Raw genomic sequence first — 26,049 nt, 5'->3', positions numbered from 1 at the left:
ATTGTGGGAGAAATACCTCATATGCTACAGGCAGCAGCAGTTAATAGACGCAAGAGCCAAAGGAAAATTACAGAGACTGTGTTCTATTATCTTACACCAGTCCTGTCAGAGGATGTTTGTAAAACGTTCTTACCCAGCAATGGATAACTGCATCATGGTAGCAAAATCTGATGAATCTGTACTTCATATTTAAAGCTGTCACACAGTCTTCATGCTGGCTCTGGGTACTAGATCTGTTCAAGGGGAAATGAAGGTTACACATTTCCTCTGTTTCTGGTCTGAGCATTTTTACAGATGCTAATTCTCTCTCAGACTCTGGGGCCGAATTATCAAGCTCCAAATGGAGTTTGATGCCCCTCTTTCCGCTCGAGCCTTCAGGCTTGCCGGAAACAGCAGTTATGAAGCAGCAGCCTTTAGACCGCTGCTCCATAAATTGTCCGCCTGCTCTGGAGCTGCAGACATCAATCCGTCCGATCCTATACGATCGGACTGATTGACACCCCCTTCTAGCGGCCAATTGGCCGGGAATCTGCAGGGTTGTGGCATTGCACAAGCAGTTCACAAGAACTGCTTGTGCAATGATAAATGCCAATGGCATATGCCGTCGGCATTTAGCGATGTGCGGCGGACATGATATGCTACATCATATCATGTCCACTTGAACTAAAATAAATTGGCCCCTCTGTATGAATCGAAATCTAGTAAGCTGGGTCTAGAAGCAAAGATGTGGTGCTAGTATTCCCCATAAATAGAGGTGCCACCATCTTTTTGTCTGAGTAAAGTGTCTTGCAACAGAGGATATTTCTAGAGCTGAAATGCATTAGAAAGTAATGGAGGGTTTTCTGAATTGTGGGCCAAATCTACTAAGTATTGGGAATGTAATTCTTGTGGGATATTTCTCTATCAGACCAAACTTGGCCAGTAGTCTTCTTATCCCAGCGTCAAGTGGAAGGATAGGAAATATCCCAGAACAGAGTGAGTTTATGAAATGAGGTAAGCAGTACTCCCGGCAGACAGGACAGTCCTTCACAGCAATAAGATGAAAGCAGAGAATGGTCAAGACAGGCAGAGTCCGGCAACAGGAAGGCAATCCAGCAGTATAACAGTTCAGGGGTAAACCAATAGAATGGTCAGACAGGCAGACTTCAACAATGATAAGGCAATCCAGCAATACAAGGGTTAAGCAGGCAGAGTGGTCAGACAGGCAGAGTTCAGCAATGATATGGCAATCCAGCAGTATAACAGTTCAGGGGTAAACCAAATAGAATGGTCAGACAGGCAGAGTTCAGTAACGGTATGGCAATCCAGCAGTACAAGAGTTAAGCAAGCAGAGTGGTCAGACAGGCAGAGTTCAGTAACGATCTAGCAATCCAACAATACCAGTAATACAGCACCCAGGAGCACACACAGTAACACCTATACTTGGGCACAGGTGAGAGTGACTGAGACACTTACATACAGGGATAGGCATGGACCAAAGCGGTGGCGGACATTTTCCAAAGTACAGACCTTAGTGAAGGACTCCAAGGTCTACATTTAGCTACCAATCAGCAAGCTCTACCCAGGTGCTCAATCAAAACTGGGATGAGAATATGAGAAAGTTGCTTAAAATGGCAAGCTCTAACTGAACCATGAAAGAAAAAATAAATTGGGTTTAGTGTCCCTTTAATGGAAACAAAATGTCCATCAATCTAACTGGATCGTACATTATATTGTGTGTGGTGCACAAAAGGTTAAAAAGAAAATATCAAATTTTTTTGGCTTTAGGGCCTAAAGAATACAGTAACAAAAATTAAAAAGTGTCATTGAATGCTGGCCTCTTTGTGACCTTGTAGTTTGTGAAACCCCACAAGTTTCTTAAATTTCATTATTATTAATAGTTAAAAATCTAATCTTTCAGAGAGAAATAAATAAATAAACCAGACAGAACTGTAAACATTTTAAAAAAAATGTTTTCCATTATTTATTTATTTTCTTCAAATCAGACTATAATTTTTTTAGCTATTCTCCTGAATTTATAAATATTATGCATTTTAAATTAAAATGTACATAGACAAAATGACAAAATAGTATTGAGTATTTATATATCATGACATTCTGGGATATCAGAATAACTATTGTCTTCAACCGAAGAAATTAAAATTGTAATACATTTATAACAGAGGTAAATTAGAGATGTGCAAAAGCAGGACACAAGCTAAAATTACCACTATGGCTTCCTTATAATCAGCACTAGATCTCAGGTCGGTGCGCTGCTTTTTAATGCTTTACCTTTGCATATAAAGAAACCGTGCAATGGCAGCTTGCTTCTTGAATCTCCCCTCTCTCATCTCACTCGGAGTCACTTCCCCTCTACTGAGTGGCATCCTCACACGGGTGCTGCCCCAACCCTGCGAAACATGGAGCCACATGTGTCAAGGAGCATTCTACTCATCCTGAGTCCCTCCCCACCGCAAAACGGGCGGCGGACACCTTGCCTATACCTGCTTATATAGGGTAGGAATCGCGCCACAGGAGGGATCCGGACCGGCATCAGAAGACAGGGCAGGCGGTGATGACATTATCACCGTGCTGTAGTTACACCACCGCATCCCTAGCAACGGGAGGACCGCCTGTGTCCGTGTCAACGACCACAGCAGAGCAGAGGAGCGGCGTGACAAGGAACAATTGTAAGAAATCAACAACAGCACAAATTATGCAGGTGTATTGCACAAAACCCTGTTAGTGGGCCCAAGCATTTCAAGTCATTTACCTAAGCTTCTTTATCTAATTGGCTTACTTTCTGGAGACCTAAATCTATTAAAGGTTGTTGAAAGTTATTTTCCAGTTAAAATTTGTCCTGTCAGACAATCTGATTTCATCAGCTTTTTATAGTCTTCACAGTCATTTCTTGTTGCATGTAAACTACAGGGGAGTGGAGGGCTGGATAGGTGGGGCCCCATACAAAGCCCATAGATGATCTAAAAATCATCTGTGTCAATGGACATAATTCTTCAGTAGAGTCTTCATTGAAATATTTGAATACAGATCAATGTAATTTAGCGCTCACAGGAGAATACCATGACAGTTAAATCCATTTTTTGAAAGTAACGTTGAGAACAAAGTTACACTTTAAAAAGTAGAGACAGTTTTATATCGGAAACCCACGGCTGGTAACCCTACTGTAAATGATCATTCTTGCCATCCTAGACATATGCTGAAGGGTATTCCAAAAGGTCAATATATTAGCAATATATTAGAGCTAGACATACTTGTTCCTGCAATAAAGAATATCAACAATGTGCCCAGGAAATTACTAATTTACTTCATAATTACCCAGTGCCACATGTATACACCTCACTGGCTACACAAAAGAAATGGGTTTTAGGTACTTAATGCAAATCAGAGGTTTCATGTGATTTATATAACATTCAGGTTTTTTTCATTAATTGAGTGTAAGACCTGTTAACCTGTAAAGGATGTTTAAAGGGACAGTAAAGTCAAAATTAAACTTTTATGATGCAGATAGAGCATGTGATTTCAAAGAACTTTCCAATTTACTCCTATTATCAAATTTGCATTGTTCTCTTTGTATCTTTTATTGAAGGGTAAAGCTAGAAAGGCTGATTGGAGCTCGAGTGTGCCCTGCTGCCAGATGGCTAAACACATGAGCTTGCTCCTGAGCACACCTAAGATAATTCTTTAACAAAGGATACCAAGAGAACTAAGCAAAATTGATAACAGTAAATTGGAAAGTTGTTTAAAATGTCATGCTCCATACAATCCATTGAAGTTTAATTTTGACTTTACTGTCCCTTTAAAGCAGTGTGTAGGTTTGACAAAAAAGTCCCTGATGGATCGTTTTGTAGAATGTTAGGGCAACTTATTCTATATCTATAGCACGTCATTTTGCCATGTATCCTGATTCAGATGCTAAACTTCTGCAAGTACAGAATATAGATCATATTTCAGTACCCAAAAGAAGAGGCGATAGGGAAGCTTTGCTGAGTAAGCAAGAGATATTTTGGATAATATTAACTTCCCTAGAGGTTTAAATACTCTGGAACCTTTTCAATTCCGACTTTTTTGCTTCACTACATTTATGTTCATTCATGGGGGTTAATTTATCAAGCTCCGTACAGAGCTTGATGCCCCGTGTTTCCGGCGAGCCTTCTAAAGACCGCTGCTCCATAACCTGTCCGCCTGCTCTGAGGCATCGGACAGAAATCAACCCGATCGGATACGATCGGGTTGATTGACACCACCTGCTAGCGGCTAATCTGCAGGGGGCAGTATTTCACCAGCAATTCACAAGAACTGCTGGTGCAATGATAAATGCAGACAGTGTATGCTGTCGGCATTTATCGATGTGCAGCGGACATGATACGCTACATCGTATCATGTCCGCTCGCACATTAATAAATTGACCCCATGGTGTTAACACTATGCATTTGAGAGTTTAAAACGAGCAATTCATATGTAAATACTTTAATGGTAGCAATAGAAGTTGACAGAAATATATATTAGGATGATGAACCTTTAAGAATTTTGATTGACTTTAGCTATATGTTAACCTATTTCACTTGACCTCGTTATATCCTCATAACAACATTGCATGCATTGACACTGCTTATTGCTTTTGTTTTTCCTTTTTGTTTATGCTTATCCTTATAATTTATTATTGTTATTGTATTCCATGATTGTCAAGCATGTGATGAACTACCTTTCTGCCAACATTGACATTTCATGTGGACTATGACATCTCTACCTAAGCAGACTAAACTGTTCATGAATCTAAACCGTGCTCAATGTTTATTTGCTGAATGTATGTTTATTTGACATTAATAAAGCTTTTTTGAAAAAACAAAAAAAAATAAATTAAAAAAATAAAATAATAATTCGGCCCCTATGTATTGAGCTTTGGTTTTCTAGAAAATATAAGATAAGGAAGCAAGTGTGTGTACACAAAGTGATAACATAGTGAGATAAGATATTACCTGAAAGTCAACTCATTGTAATAGGCTGTGGTTTAAAAGCACAAAACCAGCTACTTCATATACACAAATAAACTTGAAAATGCAATTTCTCATAAATTTTATACCCAGCAGCTGGTATAACAAGTCATTGAAAATACATTAAAGGGACAGTTTACTCAAAAAAAAATTCCCCCCTTTAATTTGTTCCCAATGAGTCACTTTACCTGCTGGAGTGTATTAAATTGTTTACAAATATTTCCTTTTAACCTTATATTGGCATTTGAAATAGTTGATTTAGCCTGTGGTATCCCTGCCTATCCTGAAAGTTTTTGGCCTTAAGGCTAAGCTTTGTAAACACAGCCAGTAGAAGAAATTACACTCCTAGTGGAGTACAGAAGAGATAAGGTAATAAAATGTTAATTTTCCATTGTTCTCTCTAAGTATTGGTGATTGGTTTACAGACAGATAAGATAAAAAGCATGTATATGTACACAATGTGATAACGTAATGAGATCAGATTTTATCTACAATCTCAACCTATTTTATTAGTTTGTGGCTTCAAAACACAAAATCAGCTAATTCATATACACAAATAAGCATTAAAAAGCAAATCTCATACATGTTATACTCTGCAACTGGTAAAAAAGTAATTGGAAACACATTAAGGGAAAAACCACTTTATAGTATACTGTCCCTTTAATATAAAAACAATTTTATAGTATACTGTCCCTTTAATATAAAAACAATTTTACAGTGTACTGTGCCTTTAAGACAACACCTTTTCTTTTAAGTTAGGATAAGGTTTTACTTTGTGACACCCTTCAATTATGCTTTAACCCCTTAACGACCAACGACGTATGGGGTACGTCCTGCAAAAAAATGCAGTTAATGACCAAGGACGTACCCCGTACGTCGTTGGTCTTTGAAAGCCCTGGAAGAGATCCTGATCGCTTCCAGCCGCTTTCATGTTATTGCAGTGATGCCTCGATATTGAGGCATCCTGCAATAACAGTTTTGAGCAGTCCGATTTAGAGAGAGCCACTCTGTGGCCCTCTCTGCATCGGCCATTGATCGCGGTGTTCGTTGGTGGGTGGGAGCTTATCCAGGGAGGCGGGTGGGCGGCGATCAATGGAGGCGGGGGGCCGGATCGCATGTGGGGTGCGTGCCAGAATGCGCGCGTGTGCACGGGAGCGTGCGCGCGCGTGCACAAGGGTGGGTGCGCGCGTGTGCGGGTGGGAACCCTACACTATGGAACAATTATAAGGGAGAGACTCAGTGGGAGAGAGGGTATAAATAAATAAAATTAGTAATCTGGGAGAGGGTTGGGGGTTGGGGGTTGTGGGGGGGCAGCTACACTACAGAAAATAGTTGTTTTTTTTAATACAAATAAACAAAAACGTTTTTAATTTAAAACTGGGTACTGGCAGACAGCTGCCAGTACCCAATATGGCGCACAATAAGGCGGGGGGGGGGGGGTTAGAGAGCTGTTTGGGGGGGATCAGGGAGGTTGGGGGCTAAGGGGGGATCCTACATAGCAGCATATGTAAATATGCTCAAAAAAATAATAAAAAAATAAAAGATAGCTTTTATTTTAGTACTGGCAGATGGTAGACTTTCTGCCAGTACTTAAGATGGCGGGGACAATTGTGGGGTGGGGGATGGAAGAGAGCTGCCAGTACCCAATATGGCGCACAATAAGGCGGGGGGGGGGGGTTAGAGAGCTGTTTGGGGGGGATCAGGGAGGTTGGGGGCTAAGGGGGGATCCTACATAGCAGCATATGTAAATATGCTCAAAAAAATAATAAAAAAATAAAAGATAGCTTTTATTTTAGTACTGGCAGATGGTAGACTTTCTGCCAGTACTTAAGATGGCGGGGACAATTGTGGGGTGGGGGATGGAAGAGAGCTGTTTGGGAGGGATCAGGGGGTGTGATGTGTCAGGTGGGAGGCTGATCTCTACACTAAAGCTAAAATTAACCCTGCAAGCTCCCTACAAGCTACCTAATTAACCCCTTCACTGCTAGCCATAATACTCGTGTGATGCGCAGCGGCATTTAGCGTCCTTCTAATTACCAAAAAGCAAAAAGCCATATATGTCTGCTATTTCTGAACAAAGGGGATCCCAGAGAAGCATTTACAACCATTTGTGCCATAATTGCACAAGCTGTTTGTAAATGATTTCAGTGAGAAACCTAAAATTGTGAAAAATTTAAAGTTTTTTTTAATTTGATCGCATTTGGCGGTGAAATGGTGGCATGAAATATACCAAAATTGGCCTAGATCAATACTTGGGGTTGTCTACTACACTACACTAAAGCTAAAATTATCCCTAAAAGCTCCCTACATGCTCCATAATTAACCCCTTCACTGCTGGGCATAATACACGTGTAGTGCACAGTGGCATTTAGCAGCCTTCTAATTACTAAAAAGCAACGCCAAAGCCATATATGTCTGCTATTTCTGAACAAAGGGGATCCCAGAGAAGAATTTACAACCATTTAAGCCATAATTGCACAAGCTGTTTGTAAATAACTTCAGTGAGAAACCAAAAGTTTGTGAAAAAATTAGTAAAAAAGTGAACGATTTTTTGTATTTAATCGCATTTGGCGGTGAAATGGTGGCATGAAATATACCAAAATGGGCCTAGATGAATACTTTGGGATGTCTACTAAAAAATAATATATACATGTCAATGGATATTTAGAGATTCCTGAAAGATATTAGCGTTCTAATGTAACTAGCGCTAATTTTGAAAAATAATGGTTTGGAAATAGCAAAGTGCTACTTGTACGTATTGCCCTATAACTTACAAAAAAAGCAAAGAACATGTAAACATTGGGTATTTCTAAACTCAGGACAAAATTTAGAAACTATTTAGCACGGGTGTTTTTTGGTGGTTGTAGATGTGTAACAGATTTTGGGGGTCATAGTTAGAAAAAGTGTGTTTTTTTTCAATTTTTTCCTCAGATTTTATAATTTTTTTATAGTAAATTATAAGATATGATGAAAATAATGGTATCTTTAGAAAGTCCATTTAATGGCGAGAAAAACGGTATATAATATGTGTGGGTACAGTAAACGAGTAAGAGGAAAATTACAGCTAAACACAAACACAGCAGAAATGTAAAAATAGCCTTGGTCCCAAACGTACAGAAAATGGAAAAGTGCTCTGGTCATTAAGGGGTTAAAAAATATCAAATGACACCCCAATGATCTTATAATGCAGTACAGTTACAGTATATACAGTTAAATGCAAAAATATGATAACTCTATTAAAGTCATAAAAGTAAATAAAAAATAATTGTTCTGTAGTGACAGAACGTTCATTATTCACTATTCTCTATGGGCATTAAAATGTAGATATTTAACGGTAGCAGTACTGTGGCTAGTGCCACACCTACAAATGAATAGATGGCATCAGCCATGGCATTTTAAATGTCCACTATCTATCTATCCAGTATCTATCTATCCAGTATCTATCTATCTATCCAGTATCTATCTATCTATCTATCGATCTATCGCTATCTATCCAGTATTTATATATCTAGCTATCCAGTATCTGTCTGTCTTATCTATCTATCTATCTATCTATCTATCAATCAATCATCTGTATACTCTTCATCTATGTATCTATCTGTCTATATATATATCTAAATATCTATCATCTATCTATCTTCTCATCCATCTCTAGTCTATTCCTAGTTATGCCAAAAAGAAAAAACAAACAAACAGGGTTGATTTGATTAAAAAACAATCGGCTAGATTACGAGTTTTGCGGTATGAGTGAAAAAGCATCATTATGGCTCTTTTTCACTACCCCTGGTATTATGAGTTTTGCAGGTTTAGCTGCACTGCACACTTTTTTGTCAGTAACGCAACGTAACTACCGCAGCTTTCAAAAAGTCCTTTTTCAATGGGACTTCCACAGCGCCGGTATTACGAGTTTGCCTGGGAGGCCAAAAAGTGAGCAGTACAGCCAATACCGTTAAGATCCATACCGTAAACTGAAAGTCAGTAGTTATGGGATTTACGCTACAAAGCCATAACATAAAACTCATAACTAAAGTGCTAAAAAGTACACTAACACCCATAAACTACCTATTAACCCCTAAACCGAGGCCCTCCCGCATTGCAAACACCAAAATAAAATTATTAACCTCTAATCTGCCGCTCTGGACATTGCCACCACTATAATAAACATATTAACCCCTAAACCACGCACTCCCGCATCTCAAACACTAGTTAAATATTATTAACCCCTAATCTGCCGCCCCGACACTGCCGACACTTACATTATACTTATTAACCCCTAATCTGCCCCCCGACCTCGCCGCCACCTACATTACACTTATTAACCCTTAATCTGCTGCCCCTAACATCGCCGCCACCTACCTATATTTATTAACTCCTAATCTGCCGCCCCCAACATCACCACCACTGTACTAAAGTTATTAACCCCTAAGCCTAAGTCTAACCCTAACACCCAAATAAAACCTATTAATAACTAAATAATTCCTATTGAAAACTAAATACTTACCTGTAAAATAAAACCTAAGATAGCTACAATATAACTAATAGTTATATTGTATCTATCTTAAGTTTTATTTTTATTTCACAGGCAAGTTTGTATTTATTTTAACTAGGTAAACTAGTTACTAAATAGTTATTAACTATTTACTAACTACCTAGCTAAAATAAATACAAATTTACCTGTAAAATAAAACCTAACCTGAGTTACACTAACACCTACAGGATAGAAACAAAAAGACAGCGCCTCATAGTGTAGATAACTCCAAAAAGTGAAATGGCACAGTGACAACAAACAAGTGAAAATATACTCAGAAGTATATTGGAACTCTTGTTAAAAGAAGTGCGAATATGCAGGCTGACGTTTTCAGCAGTCAGTACGCTGAGGTGCAGGTGATACAATGTATCATAGAAGCAGCCGTGGACTCTCCTCCGTCGACAGCCAGGAATCCTCTGTAAACAATTTCAAACAGTTCAACATGTGTGGCTTCTACTTGACAAGGATAACTCCGTAAATGTTGTCAATAGTTAGCCGTGCATAGAAAACAATTTCAATTTCAATTCCCTCCAGGAGACGAGGAAACAAAAGTGCTAAAGAAAGTCTCTGGGTAAAATAAAAATTTTGTTTATTTGTGAGCTTAAAACGCGTTTCTCGGCCGTAAGTTTCTGGCCGTTTCATCAGGTTAACACCGAACCTTACACTACAATTAAATCAATTACATTTATTAAATACAATTAACTAAATTACAAAAACAAACCAACACTAAATTACACAAAATGAAAAACAAATTATCAAATATTTAAACTAATTACACCTAATCTAATAGCCCTATCAAAATAAAAAAGTAGAATTCTATCAGCCAATCGGAATTAAAGGTGAAAAAATCCTTTTGGCTGATGCAATCAGCCAATAGGATTGAGCTTGCATTCTATTGGTTGTTCCAATCAGCCAATAGAATGCGAGCTCAATCCTATTGGATAATTGGATCAGCCAATAGGATTGAAGCTCAATCCTATTGGCTGATTGCATCAGCCAATAGGATTTTTTCACCTTTAATTTCGATTGGCTGATAGAATTCTATCAGCCAATCGGAATTCAAGGTATGCCATCTTAGATGACATCACTTAAAGGAACCTTCAATCTTCATCCATGCCGGATGTCTTGAAGATGGAGCCGCTCCGCGCCGGAGGGATGAAGATAGAAGATGCCGTCTGGGTGAAGACTTCTGGAGGACCACTTCTTGCCGCTTGGATGAAGACTTCTCCCGGCTTCGTTGAGGACTTCTTGCCGCTTGGATGAAGACTTCTGCCACTTCGTTGAGGATGGATGTCGGGTCTTTAAAAACTGTAAGTGGATCTTCGGGGGTTAGTGGTTTTTTTAAGGGTTTATTGGGTGGGTTTTATTTTTAGCTTATGGTTTTGGGCAAGGAAAAAGAGCTAAATGTCCTTTTAAGGGCAATACCCATACAAATGCCCTTTTCAGGGAAATGGGGAGCTTAGGTTTTTATAGTTAGGATTTTATTTGGGGGTTTGGTGGTGTGGGTGGTGGGTTTTACTGTTGGGGGTTTGTTTGTATTTTTTTTTACAGGTAAGAGAGCTGATTTCTTTGGGGCAATGCCCCGCAAAAGGCCCCTTTAAGGGCCATTGGTAGTTTATTGTAGGCTAGGGGTTTTTTTTATTTTGGGGGGGATTTTTTATTTCGATAGGGCTATTAGATTAGGTGTAATTAGTTTAAATATTTGATCATTTGTTTTTTTATTTTGTGTAATTTAGTGTTTGTTTTTTTGTTGTAATTTAGTTGTATTTAATAAATGTAATTGATTTAATTGTAGTATAAGGTTTGGTGTTAGTGTAAGACAGGTTAGGATTTATTTCACAGGTAAATTTGTATTTATGTTAACTAGGTAGTTAGTAAATAGTTATTAACTATTTACTATCTAGTCTACCTAGTTAAAATAAATACAAACTTACCTGTGAAATAAAAATAAAACCTAAGCTAGATACAATGTAAATATTAGTTATATTGTAGCTAGCTTAGGGTTTATTTTACAGGTAAGTATTTAGTTTTAAATAGGAATTGTTTAGGCATTAATAGTAGGTTTTATTTAGATTTATTTTTATTACATTAAAGTTAGTGGGTGTTAGGGTTAGGGTAAGGTTTAGGGGTTAATACCTTTAGTATAGTGGCGGCGACGTTGAGGGCGGCAGATTAGGGGTTAATAAGTGTAGGTAAGTGACGGTGATGTCGGGGGCGGCAGATTAGGGGTTAATAACTGTAATGTAGGTGGTGGCGACATTCGGGGCGGCAGATTAGGGGTTAATAAGTGTAGGTAGGTGGCGGCGACATTGGGGGCGGCAGATTAGGGGTTAATTAGTGTAATGTAGGTGACGGCAACATTGGGGGTAGCAGATTAGGGGTTAATAAGTGTAATGTAGGTGGCGGCGACATTGGGGCAGCAGATTAGGGGTTAATAAGTGTAGGTAGGTGGCGGCGACATTGGGGGCGGCAGATTAGGGGTTAATAAGTGTAATGTAGGTAGCGGCGATGTCGGGGGCGGCAGATTAGGGGTTAATAAGTGTAATGTAGGTGTCGGCGATGTCAGGGGTGGCAGATTAGGGGTGTTTAGACTCGGGGTTTACGTTAGGGTGTTAGGTGTAAACATAAATTTAGTTTCCCCATAGGAATCAATGGGGCTGCGTTACGGAGCTTTACGCTCCTTTATTGCAGGTGTTTTTTCAGCCGGCTCTCCCCATTGATGTCTATGGGGAAATCGTGCACAAGTACGTAAAACCAGCTCACCACAGCTCACCGCAGCACTGGTATTGGAGTGTGGTATGGAGCCCAATTTTGCTTTACGCTGCAATATTGCCTGCTAACGTCGGATTTTTGTAAACCTGTAATACCAGCGGTGTAGGTAAGTGAGCGGTGACAATAACTTGCAAGTTAGTACCGAGCAGCTCTTACCGTAAAACTCGTAATCTAGCCGTATCTCTTCTGTCATTGGTGTCCACATATTTCTTTCTGAGTGGGGAGGGCAAAACAAATGTTCTCTTAATAATAATTTCAATATAGACAAATGGATAGAAAAAGCTAAACTCTGGGGAAGTGGATTTGACCCCTCTTACCTCCCCCTCTGGACACCCCTGTTTTCTGTTGATATAGAGCAGTTTATTTTGTTTGTTTTTTTACTTCATTTTAATTTGTTATAAACTTAAACTTAGGTTAAATTGAACAAATGTGTGAAAATATAAAATGTAATGTTTAGTAAACTATGCAACTTTTTATCATTTTAATGTGCTGAGCAAACAATATTCTACAGTATTCTACATTTATTTCTTACACACAGATAACAGATCATTGAAATAGGTATTGAGTGAATTGATGAATAAATGTTATTTAGATAAATATGAAAAGTTTGTGAATAAATGTTTAATGTATGTATTTAAGTGTGTTTATTATAGGGCTGGCTTCTGATTAACAGGATGTACTGCATGTAAACTATTACAGCTAAATACAATAGTTTACCATTAAAAAACTGTACTTATTTATATTTATACATCTTATAAACTAAGTGTTGCTGTCTCTGGGTTGAGAGTAATTTATGTTAGGAGTGTCCCCCCTGAGTACTTACTCACTTAATATTGTGAGGTCTTAACCTTTACATTCAGGCTTTGAGTCATAGAACACTTGAGGAATCATAAGCACTCTCACTAACTAATTACAAACATATCTAATATAATTGAACTCTTTGATACAGTGAGTGCATGCATGATTACATGACGGAATACAATTTGAGTTAATAACTGATTGTATTGTAAAAGATAAGTGATGACTCATGTTCAGATGAATTAACACAACCAATCACAACACAGTAAACGTCACTGGAGAAAATAAATATAGAACAAGTGGTTATGACTTTACAGTCAATTTAAGGCTTTATAATGCTTTCTGAAGAAATTAGGTAAAAGGACAACCTCTCTGAGTTTACTGTTTTAGATGGCGTTTCAGACCTAGGATCTGAAAAAGTAATATGTCAGGGCCTCTTATAATTTGTTTGTTAACGATAAATGTTATCAAGATGTAGTGTCGTATTTAGATTTTACACTGTCAGGCACACAGATATCTGCCGCTCTCCTCATCCTCAGTCAATTGTATATTTTATTTTGTTTGTCTATAAAGCTCACATCTAATCACCTTACTGTAAGTAAAACAGGACACAGTTTTAACCCCTTTGTTGTAAGTATCACACATAATGCAGTAGGCTAACACCCTATTGCTTCCGTTTACCTTTGCAGCAAGTGATTTAACCGCTTTATTCATGTAAACCATTGAGAACAATGATTTAATCCCACACTAAACAGGGATTTTAACCTTCATACTCATAGTATCAGATGCTGAGCAGTGATTTAACCATTTTATTGTCAGTATTCTATACAGTGATTTAAAACCATTATTGCTCAGGCCATAGGCATCTATTTATCAAGCTGTCAACTTACTTGCATTCGACGGCACCAATACGCTCACCTAAGATCGCCTAACATTGCTGCCGCGGACCTGAATATGTTCTCCAAAATTACCAAAAAGCTGTCAAAAAGCCGCACACCAAGTACGATGAGCAGCAGACTGTTGTTAACTAACAGTCATCGATCTTGCTGCTCTTCGGCTTTTTCACAGATTTATTGGTACCCTGTCACTAAACACCCACACTATACTATACCCACTGCAACTCTAATAAATGTATTAACCCCTAAACCGCCACTCACAGACCCCGCCGCAACAAAATAAAGTGTTTAACCCCTAAACCGCCGCTCCCGGAGCCCACTGCCACCTACATTATACTTATTAACCCCTAATCTTATGCCCCTTACACTGCCGCCACCTACATTATACTTATTAACCCCTAATCTGCTGCCCCCTACACCGCCGCCTCCTATATTATATTTATTAACCCCTAATCTGCCCCCCTACACCGCCTCCACCTACATTATATTTATTAACCCCTAATCTGCCCCCCCTACACTGCCGCCACCTACCTACATTTATTAACCCCTAATCTGCCGCCCCCAACGTCGCTGCCACTATATTAAATTTATTAACCCCTAAACCTAAGTCTAACCCTAACCATAACACCCCCTAACTTAAATATAATTTAAATAAATTTAAATAAATATTTCTATCATTAAATAAATTATTCCTATTTAAAACTAAATACTTACCTGTAAAATAAATCCTAAGATAGCTACAATATAACTAATAGTTACATTGTAGCTAGCTTAGGCTTTATTTTTATTTTACAGGCAAGTTTGTATTATTTTAACTAGGTACAATAGTTATTAAATAGTTATTAACTATTTAATAACTTCCTAGTTAAAATAAATACAAATATACTTGTAAAATAAAACCTAACCTAAGTTACAATTACACCTAACACTACACTATAATTAAATTAATTCCCTAAACTAAATACAATTAAATAAAATTAAATAAAATTATCTAAAGTATAAAAAAAACATACACTAAATTACAGAAAATAATAAGCAAATGACAAGATTTTTAAACTAATTACACCTAATCTAATCCCCCTAACAAAATAAAAAAGCCCCCCCAAAATAAAAAAGCCCTACCCTACACTAAATTACAAATAGCCCATAAAAGGGCCTTTGCGGGGCATTGCCCCAAAGTAATCAGCTCTTTTACCTGTAAAAAAAATTACAAACCACCCCCCAACATTAAAACTCACCACCCACACAACCAACCCCACTCTAAAACCCACCCAATTCCCCCTTAAAAAAACCTAACACTAACCCCTTGAAGATCACCCTACCGTGAGAAGTCTTCACCCAACCAGGCCAAAGTCCTCAACGAAGCCGGCAGAAGTGGTCCTCCAGACGGGCAGAAGTGGTCCTCCAGACGGGCAGAAGTCTTCATCCAGACGGCATCTTCTATCTTCATCCATCCGGAGCGGAGCGGCTCCATCTTCAAGACATCTGACGCGGAACATCCGCTTCATCCGACGTCTTCTTGAACAATGACGGTTCCTTTAAGTGACGTCATCCAAGATGGCGTCCCTTCAATTCCGATTGACTGATAGAATTCTATCAGCCAATCGGAATTAAGGTAGGAAAAATCCTATTGGCTGATGCAATCAGCCAATAGGATTGAGCTTGCATTCTATTGGCTGTTCCAATCATTTGGATTTTTCCTACCTTAATTCCGATTGGGTGATAGAATTCTATCAGCCAATCGGTATTGAAGGGACGCCATCTTGGATGACGTCACTTAAAGGAACCGTCATTGTTCAAGAAGACGTCGGATGAAGAGGATGCTCCGCGATGGATGTCTTGAAGATGGAGCCGCTACACGCCGGATGGATGAAGATAGAAGATGCCGTCTGGATGAAGACTTCTGCCTATCTGGAGGACCACTTCTGCCCATCTGGAGGACCACTTTTGCCGGCTTCGTTTAGGACTTCGGCCCAGTTGGGTGAAGACTTCTCACGGTAGGGTGATCTTCAAGGTGTTAGTGTTAGGTTTTTTAAGGGGGGATTGGGTGGGTTTTAGAGTAGGGTTGGTTGTGTGGGTGGTGGGTTTTAATGTTGGGGGGGTTTGTCATTTTTTTTTTACAGGTAAAAGAGCTGATTACTTTGGGGCAATGCCCCGCAAAAGGCCCTTTTAAGAGCTATTTGTAATTTAGTGTAGGGTAGGGCTTTTTTATTTTGGGGGGGCTTTTTATTTTGTTAGGGGGATTAGATTAGATGTAATTACTTTAAAAATCTTGTAATTTGTTTATTATTTTCTGTAATTTAGTGTTTGTTTGTTTTTGTACTTTAGATAATTTTATTTAATTGTATTTAATTGTAGGGAATTAATTTAATTATAGTGTAGTGTTAGGTGTAATTGCAACTTAGGTTAGGTTTTATTTTATAGGTATATTTGTATTTATTTTAACTAGGAAGTTATTAAATAGTTAATAACTATTTAATAACTATTGTACCTAGTTAAAATAAATATAAACTTGCTTGTAAAATAAAAATAAACCCTAAGCTAGCTACAATGTAACTATTAGTTATATTGTAGCTATCTTAGGGTTTATTTTACAGGTAGGTATTTAGTTTTAAATAGGAATAATTTATTTAATGATAGGAATATTTATTTAGATTTATTTAAATTATATTTAAGTTAGGGGGTGTTAGGGTTAGGGTTAGACTTAGGTTTAGGGGTTAATAAATTTAATATAGTGGCGGCGACGTTGGGGGTGGCAGAATAGGGGTTAATAAATGTAGGTAGGTGGCGCCGGTGTAGGGGGGGGCAGATTAAGGGTTAATAAATATAATGTAGAAGGCGGCAGTGTAGGGGGCGGCAGATTAGGGTTGTTTAGACTCAGGGTACATGTTAGTGTGTTAGGTGTAAACGTTACCATAGGAATCAATGGGATATCGGGCAGCAGCGAACATGAGCTTTCGCTGTTTTCAGACTCCCATTGATTCCTATGGTATCCGCCGCCTCCAGGGATTGAAAACCAGGTACGCTGGGCCGGAATAGTGGCGAGCGTATCTGGTAGAAATTTGATAACTAGCAAAAGTAGTCAGATTGTGCCGAATTTGCATTTGGAACCTCTGTAATGACGTAAGCATCGATCTGTGTCGGACTGAGTCCGGCGGATTGTATGTTACGTCACAAAATTCTACTTTTGCCAGTCTGTAGGGTTTGATAACTAAGGGGAATCAGGCTCACCACAAATACGCTGCAGAATTCCAGCGTATTTGCGGTTGACGGCTTGATAAGTAGATGCCATATAATTTACTCCTATTTTGTCAGTAACCCACATATTGCAGTGATTTAACCCCTATATTACAAACCCAAACAGAACAGAGGGCTAATACAGCTAACACAGTAATACAGCACGCAGTGATTTAACACATTCAGCTGTTGAATCTCAAATGGTTCCTGGTATCTAGTGGCCTCTTGTTATTTCATAAACTGCCTTTGTGGTCTAGCCCAAGATTTTCATGGAAATCCTAATGATTTTATTTGCTGGCCCTGCTTACTGCCCAGCTGGGTTTCATGCTATTTTAAAGATCTTTACTTAACCCACTCCGCAAGTTTACTAGAAAGGTGCATTAATTATTAACTATATAGTGTTTATGATTTACAAGCACATAGGTCACTTAGGCCTAGATTTGGAGTTCGGCGGTAGCCGTCAAAACCAGCGTTAGAGGCTCCTAACGCTGGTTTTGGCCGCCCGCTGGTATTTGGAGTCAGTGATTAAAGGGTCTAACGCTCACTTTTCAGCCGCGACTTTTCCATACCGCAGATCCCCCTACGCCATTTGCGTAGCCTATCTTTTCAATGGGATCTTTCTAACGCTGGTATTTAGAGTCGTTTCTGAAGTGAGCGTTAGAGCTCTAACGACAAAATTCCAGCCGCCTGAAAATAGCAGGAGTTAAGAGCTTTCTGGCTAACGCCGGTTCATAAAGCTCTTAACTACTGTACCCTAAAGTACACTAACACCCATAAACTACCTATGTACCCCTAAACCGAGGTCCCCCCACATCGCCGCCACTCGATTTAAATTTTTAACCCCTAATCTGCCGACCGCCACCTACGTTATACTTATGTACCCCTAATCTGCTGCCCCTAACCCCGCCGACCCCTATATTATATTTCTTAACCCCTAACTTGCCCCCCACAACGTCGCCGCAAGCTACTTAAAATAATTAACCCCTAATCAGCCAATCAGATTGAGCTCGCATTCTATTGGCTGATCGGAACAGCCAATAGAATGCGAGCTCAATCTGATTGGCTGATTGGATCAGCCAATCGGATTGAACTTGATTCTGATTGGCTGATTCCATCAGCCAATCAGAAAATTCCTACCTTAATTCCGATTGGCTGATAGAATCCTATCAGCCAATCGGAATTCGAGGGACGCCATCTTGGATGACGTCCCTTAAAGGAACAGTCATTCGTCGTTCAGTCGTCGGTCCGGATGGATGTTCCGCGCTGGATGTCTTCAGGATCCTGCCGCTTCGCTCCGGATGGAAGAAGATCGAAGATGCCGCCTGGATGATGACTTCAATCGGATGGAAGATCCTCTTCTGCCCCGCTTGGATGAAGACTTTGACCAGATCATGGACCTCTTCAGCCCCCGCTTGGGCTTGGATCAGGACATCGGAGGAGCTCTTCAGGACGGATCGGTGAACCTGGTATGGTGAAGACAAGGTAGGAAGATCTTCAGGGGCTTAGTGTTAGGTTTATTTAAGGGGGGTTTGGGTTAGATTAGGGGTATGTGGGTGGTGGGTTGTAATGTTGGGGGGGGGGTATTGTATTTATTCTTTTACAGGCAAAAGAGCTGAAATTCTTGGGGCATGCCCCGCAAAGGGCCCTGTTCAGGGCTGGTAAGGTAAAAGAGCTTGTAACTTTTTTAATTTAGAATAGGGTAGGGAATTTTTTATTTTGGGGGGCTTTGTTATTTTATTAGGGGGCTTAGAGTAGGTGTAATTAGTTTAAAATTGTTGTAATATTTTTATTATGTTTGTAAATATTTTTTTATTTTCTGTAACTTAGATCTTTTTTATTTTTTGTACTTTAGCTAGTTTATTTAATTGTATTTATTTGTAGGAATTGTATTTAATTAATTTATTGATAGTGTAGTGTTAGGTTAATTGTAGGTAATTGTAGGTATTTTATTTAATTATTTTATTGATAGGGTAGTGTTAGGTTTAATTATATCTTAGGTTAGGACTTATTTTACAGGTAATTTTGTTATTATTTTAACTAGGTAACTATTAAATAGTTCTTAACTATTTAATAGCTATTGTACCTGGTTAAAATAATTACAAAGTTACCTGTAAAATAAATATTAATCCTATAATAGCTATAATATAATTATAATTTATATTGTAGCTATATTAGGATGTATTTTACAGGTAAGTATTTAGCTTTAAATAGGAATCATTTATTTAATAAGAGTTAATTTATTTCGTTAGATAAAAATTATATTTAACTTAGGGGGGTGTTAGTGTTAGGGTTAGACTTAGCTTTAGGGGTTAATACATTTATTAGAATAGCGGTGAGCTCCGGTCGGCAGATTAGGGGTTAATAATTGAAGTTAGGTGTCGGCGATGTTAGGGAGGGCAGATTAGGGGTTAATACTATTTATGATAGGGTTAGTGAGGCGGATTAGGGGTTAATAACTTTATTATAGTAGCGCTCAGGTCCGCTCGGCAGATTAGGGGTTAATAAGTGTAGGCAGGTGTCGGCGACGTTGAGGGGGGCAGATTAGGGGTTAATAAATATAATATAGGGGTCGGCGGTGTTAGGGGTAGCAGATTAGGGGTACATAGGGATAACGTAGGTGGCGGCGGTTTACGGAGCGGCAGATTAGGGGTTTAAAAAAATATGCAGGGGTCAGCGATAGCGGGGGCGGCAGATTAGGGGTTAATAAGTGTAAGGCTAGGGGTGTTTAGACTCGGGGTACATGTTAGAGTGTTAGGTGCAGACGTAGGAAGTGTTTCCCCATAGGAAACAATGGGGCTGCGTTAGGAGCTGAACGCGGCTTTTTTGCAGGTGTTAGGTTTTTTTTCAGCTCAAACAGCCCCATTGTTTCCTATGGGAGAATCGTGCACGAGCACGTTTTTGAGGCTGGCCGCGTCCGTAAGCAACTCTGGTATCGAGAGTTGCATTTGCGGTAAAAATGCTCTACGCTCCTTTTTTGGAGCCTAACACAGCATTTGTTTGAACTCTCGATACCAGAGTTAATTTTATGGTGCGGCCAGAAAAAAGCCCGCGGAGCGTTAAAAGCCCTTTTACCGCCGAACTCCAAATCTAGGCCTAAGAGCCTGATATTCAAAGGATTGTCAAGTTAGGGAGAAATGCTCATTTCAGTAGCACCAGTCTCACATTTCATCTGGTGGGCAAAATGGTATAAAAAATAGGCTGACTGTCACTGAACAGATGAGTGGTGATGTGCCTTCCGTAAAATAATATAGGGCTTTCTTCCTTTTCATCATTCTGAACACATTGCCAGTGAATGTAGATCTCTCAAAGTATCTTTACAAAACATATAGGGCTAGATTACAAGTGGTGTTCTATTTAGCACTTCCGCAAGATTGTTATCTTTGCTAGAAGTTAACTTTTTGCACTTCGGGTAGTGCTCATATTACAAGTTGAAAGTAAATAGTTTGTGCATGAGCGAAACCCAATGCGCGCAAAGAGTAGGACTGCAGATAATGCGACTGTGTTAATGTATTCTCCCTATAGACTAAAATGGAGCTTGCAAACTGAAACATCTAAACTTGTGCGCTAAACCAAACTGATCTTTCATATTAATATTACACATTCCAATGTTCTTTACATTGAAATATATGTAATAATTATATTTATATATTTCTGTTTACATCTGTATATATACCTATACCTGTATATACTTATATAGATATATAGCTATAGATATATATTAAATAAAAAAATATTCATATATATATATATATATATATATATATATATATATATATATATAAAATATATATAGAAATAGAAATATTACATTTATATTTATGTGAAGAACATTGGAATGTACAATATGAGAATCACAAATCGTGTTTAGCACTGACAGTCTAACTCAGTGTCGGGTCAGTGCACTTTATGGGGCCGATTTATTAAAGGGACAGTCTACACGAGAATTGTTATTGTTTGAAAATATAGATAATTCCTTTATTACCCACTCCCCAATTTTGCATAACCAACACAGTTATATTAATATATGTTTTACCTCTGTGATTACCTTGTATCTAAGCCTCTGCAGACTGCCCCCTTATCTCAGTACTTTTGACAGACATGCAGTTTAGCCAATCAATGCAGACTCCTAAATAACTCCACGGGAGTGAGAACAATGTTATCTATATGACACACATGAACTAGTACTGTCTAACTGTGAAAAACTTTCAAAATGCTCTGAGCTAAGAGGCGGTTTTCAACGGTTTAGAAATCAGTTTGAGCCTACCTAGGTTTAGCTTTTAAAAAATACCACCAAGGGAACAAAGTAAATTTAACGATAAAAGTCAATTGGAAAGTTGTTTAAAATTTCATGCCCTATCTGAATCATGAAAGTTTAATTTTGACTAGACTGTCGCTTTAAAGTGCAAGTGGACATGATACAGTGTAGCGTATCATGTCCGCCGCACATCGATAAATGCTGACAGCATACGCTGTCGGCATTTGTCATTGCACAAGCAGTTCTTGTGAACTGCTTGTGCAATGCTGCCCACTGCAGATTCAAGGCCAATCGGCCGCTAGCAGGGGGTGTCAATCAGCCTGATCGTATAGGATCGGGCGGATTGATGTTCGCTGCCTCAGAGCAGGAGCTTCATGACTGATTTTATTCAGAGCTTGATAATTCGGCCCCTATGTGCGCACCTTTTTTTGTCAAGCACCTTATACCATATATCTTTGAGCCCGTATAACACACACACATATATACTGTAAAATTACCTGGAAAAGTTTGGTGGCCCTGGATTCACCTAAGCTAGTCCATCTTCAAGACATCTCGTGGAGTATCTTCTTCAAACAAAGTCTTCTTCCAGAATGAATGTTCCATTAAGATTAAAGCTCATCAGCCAATAGGATTTTTTCACCTTTAATTCTGATTGGCTGATAGAATTATATCAGCCAATCGGAATTCAAGGGACGCCATCTTGGATGACGTCACTTAATGGAACATTCATTCTGGAAGAAGACTTCGTTTGAAGAGGATGCTCCGCGAGATGTCTTGAAGATGGACCCGCTCCGCGCCAGATGGATGAAGATAGAAGATGCCGTCTGGATGAAGACTTCTGCCCATCTGGAGGACCACTTCTGCCAGCTTGGATGAAGACTTCTCCCGGCTTTGCTGAGGACTTCTTGCCGTTTCGCTGAGGACTTCTCCCGGCTTCGTTGAGGATGGATGTCGGGTCTTAAAAACTGTAAGTGGATCTTCGGGGGTTAGTGTTAGGTTTCTTTAAGGGTTTATTGGGTGGGTTTTAGTTTTAGATTAGGGTTTGGGCAATAGAAAAAGAGCTTTTCAGGGCAATGGGGAGCTTAGGTTTTTTTTAGTTAGGATTTTATTTGGGGGGTTGGTTGTGTGGGTGGTGGGTTTTACTGTTGGGGGGGTGTTTGTATTTTTTTACAGGTAAAAGAGCTGATTTCTTTGGGGCAATGCCTCACAAAAGGCCCTTTTAAGGGCTATTGGTAGTTTATTGTAGGCTAGGTTTTTTTTTATTTTGGGGGGGCTTTTTGTATTTTGATAGGGCTATTAGATTAGGTTTAATTAGTTTAAATATCTGATAATTTCTTTTTTTACTTTGTGTAATTTAGTGTTTTTTTTTTTGTAATTTAGGCAATTGTATTTAATTTAGGTAATTTATTTAATTGTAGTGTAAGGTTAGGTGTTAGTGTAACTCATGTTAGGTTTTATTTTACAGGTAAATTTGTATTTATTTTAGCTAGGTAGTTAGTAAATATGCTAAACAAAATTCAGTACAAGACTGAAAAAAGAATGTGCATGAATAGCACTCAACAACTCAAATCGGTATGAAATTATGCATAGCGGTAGATAGAAAAGACCCTTGCATAAAAGGCTGTCTGCATAGGGACATTAAAACTTAACTTTTATTTTTAAATTACGCATTAAAAAAGAAAATATTAATATATATCCAATTAATAACACTGTAACGGGGGAAGCCCCTAAGGTATAGGAATAATAGCAAAGCTCCGATAGCTAGAGTAGAGAAAGGAGTGTAGTGCCAGGTATTACTAGGGTAAAGTGTGGCAACAGCCCCCCGTGTACAGAAGTAAGCGGGAGAGCATGTGACAGTAGTCACCGTGAAATTAGTAGTTGATATCCAACATTAATATACCAGTGCTTGGACTAATAGCACATACCTATTTGTAGCATATCCCAGTATTAAACAATCCACTTGTGTGTGTATTAACATAAATAGAAAAGTATAAAAATGATTACATCACCTTATAGTTTAGCACACAGGTAAGTATGGTAAGCTGAGAGTGTGCGCTCATCTAATTTAATAGCCAACATTTGTTTGTACACTCCAGTGACGTGCAGTCATTAGAGGCAGGTGAGGCAGTGCCTCACCTGTCCTAATGACTAAAAACATTTATTTTTAGAATTATTATTATTTAAAAAAAAAAAAAAATGTTTATTTTTTTTCCACCCCCCCCTGGTCCGGCATACATGGTATCATCCATGTTGCGTAATAGAAGGTAGGCAGCGAGCTGGTCCGCTGACCTCCATCCATTGCACAACATGCCTGCCTGAGCCACAACTGAGCCAGCGCCACCCATTGGTGCCTAAAAGCTGAACCCATATGCTCCCATTTGAGGCTGCTCTTCTAGCAGCCTTGGGGAGCCAAACAGCAGCAGTCTTGTCAGTCATGTCACTTGACTGCTGACGATGCGTAGCAGTGTGCGGAAGTGCTGGAGGGAACCTTGGAGCCCTCAGCTGAGTCACGTGGACAGTGCACTGTGAGAAGCCAGGCTGCTGGAAGGAAGATCCAACGCAATCAGTGTCAAGCAGCCAAGGAGTGAGCCGCACCCGCTGAGGACCGTTACTTTTTGGTATTGGGTAAGTAATCTATTCTACTACTTTTTTTTTTCCACACTGTTTTATTCTGATGAGCCGGCCACCGCCTGAGAGAGTAAGTTACACAACCCACTACCACTTGCACACTAGTGAGTCTAGGTACATTGCTGTATGATTTAATATTTGTGCATGCTGATATGTTTGTGCGCGGTCACATACGGTGTATGAGTTTATATTATCAAATGATCTTATTGATCTCCACTGCTTTTACATTTTATTCCATCGTGATTTGCTATTTTATAACTACCTATAGCCTGAGTGGCTTTGACAAAGCAGCAGAAGCCGTGAAATATTCCTGTATGCTATATGTATGATGTATTATTTATTTATGCTGATAGTCATGTGTGTGCGCGGTCACATACGCTGTATGTGTTTATACAGTCCCAACATGCATTGCCGGGGCACTTATTAGACATATGTGAAAATATGTGCTCCTCATATTATCAATGCTGCAATGCTGCTAAACAAGCTTGTGTAAATATTTTCCTAACCCCTCTGGTATGCAAGGGGTTACAGCTATTAGCTATATAGCTGTTAGACATGTCTGCTCCTATGTATTTGTCAGTGAATATGGCAGCACATGGGTGAGATCTGTTCTTTGGATATGGGCATATTATCTGTTTGCTTGGTACTTGAAGGGTGCCTCAGCCTTTGTTTACTGGATGTAATCCCCTTATAACCTGCCATTAGCAGAAACTGCACAACCGGGGGAAAGATGTTTGCTGTGAGGTGGGAGTTGACAATTCATTTAAGAAGGTGGTTTTAACATTGGAACTTTATGTGTTTTGGCTTTGCACATGACAATGCTGCTGAAAGGAGTGCAATGCTTTGGGGCTCTTGAAGGTCAGGAGTGGGATGTTATAGGTCTTTAAGTTAGCACTTCTGTGATCGAAGAACTGACCTCAGATTAAGTGTATATATCCACATCAAGCCAATTAATTGCATTAAAGTGTTGTGCTTTTAAAGGGAAACCACAATATTCCTGCAGTTCTTTTTTTACCTGATAGAATCAACACCAGGACTTGATTTTTCTCCTGCAGATAATGTTTGTGCAGTAGTAGGACTGCAGTGGTATAATTGAATGAGCTGATAGTTTTCTGTTGCTTTAGGTTTGAGCATTATAAAAATGAGAGCTGCCCCATAAAGAAAAGTTAAATGAATGTGGCTAACATGAGGGACACACTAGTTAATCAATGGCACAGTATGTGTATTATTACTATATATACTGTGTGTAGTCAAGTGGTTATGACAGCCAGCTCTCAGGAAATAAAATGCTGATTTTCAGAACAGCAGCCAGCAAGTGATTTGGAGTGTTTAAAATGAGTAATTTATCATTGGAAGCTATGCAAGTCTCCTGTTAAAAAGTGAATCACCTGGATTAATTAATGTAAAAAATTGTCTGAGTTATATTGTTATGTTCACCTAGTTTCTTTATAAAACAATTAAATTGAGTGCAGGGGGGTAATACTTTTGCTTTTTCAGCACATTATCAGGTCTGTAGAGTGGTACATACTGCTAGCAAGATTGTTATACTGACATAAATGTAAAATAATTGTGTTGCTCAGCCATACACATACATGCAAGTCCTATATATACACACACACAGAAATCTTCCCCTGAGGGACATGAGAGTTTATGCTTTGCATAGGGAACTGTGTTGAATGTGTGACTGAAGGGAAAAAAGTATGTATTTCTTCTTTTTCTTACTCTCTCCTCTTTTTGTTCCCCCTCTTTCTTTTCTCTCGCTCTTTCTCCACTCTCAGATCTTACTGTCTCTCCCTCTCTTATCTTCTTCTCTCTCTTCCCCTGTGTATTGTGCACCCATTTCATCTCTCTCTCTATACAGGCTCTCTATTCTCTCTTTGATCCAACTTTCTCCATTCTATATCCCTTCTCTATCTTTCTTCTCTCACTCTATTTACACTTTCT

The sequence above is a fragment of the Bombina bombina genome, chromosome 2, assembly GCF_027579735.1.
Source record: "Bombina bombina isolate aBomBom1 chromosome 2, aBomBom1.pri, whole genome shotgun sequence".
NCBI lineage: Eukaryota > Metazoa > Chordata > Amphibia > Anura > Bombinatoridae > Bombina > Bombina bombina.
The sequence above is the reverse complement of the archived record's forward strand: the minus strand, read 5'-3'. Positions refer to the sequence as shown.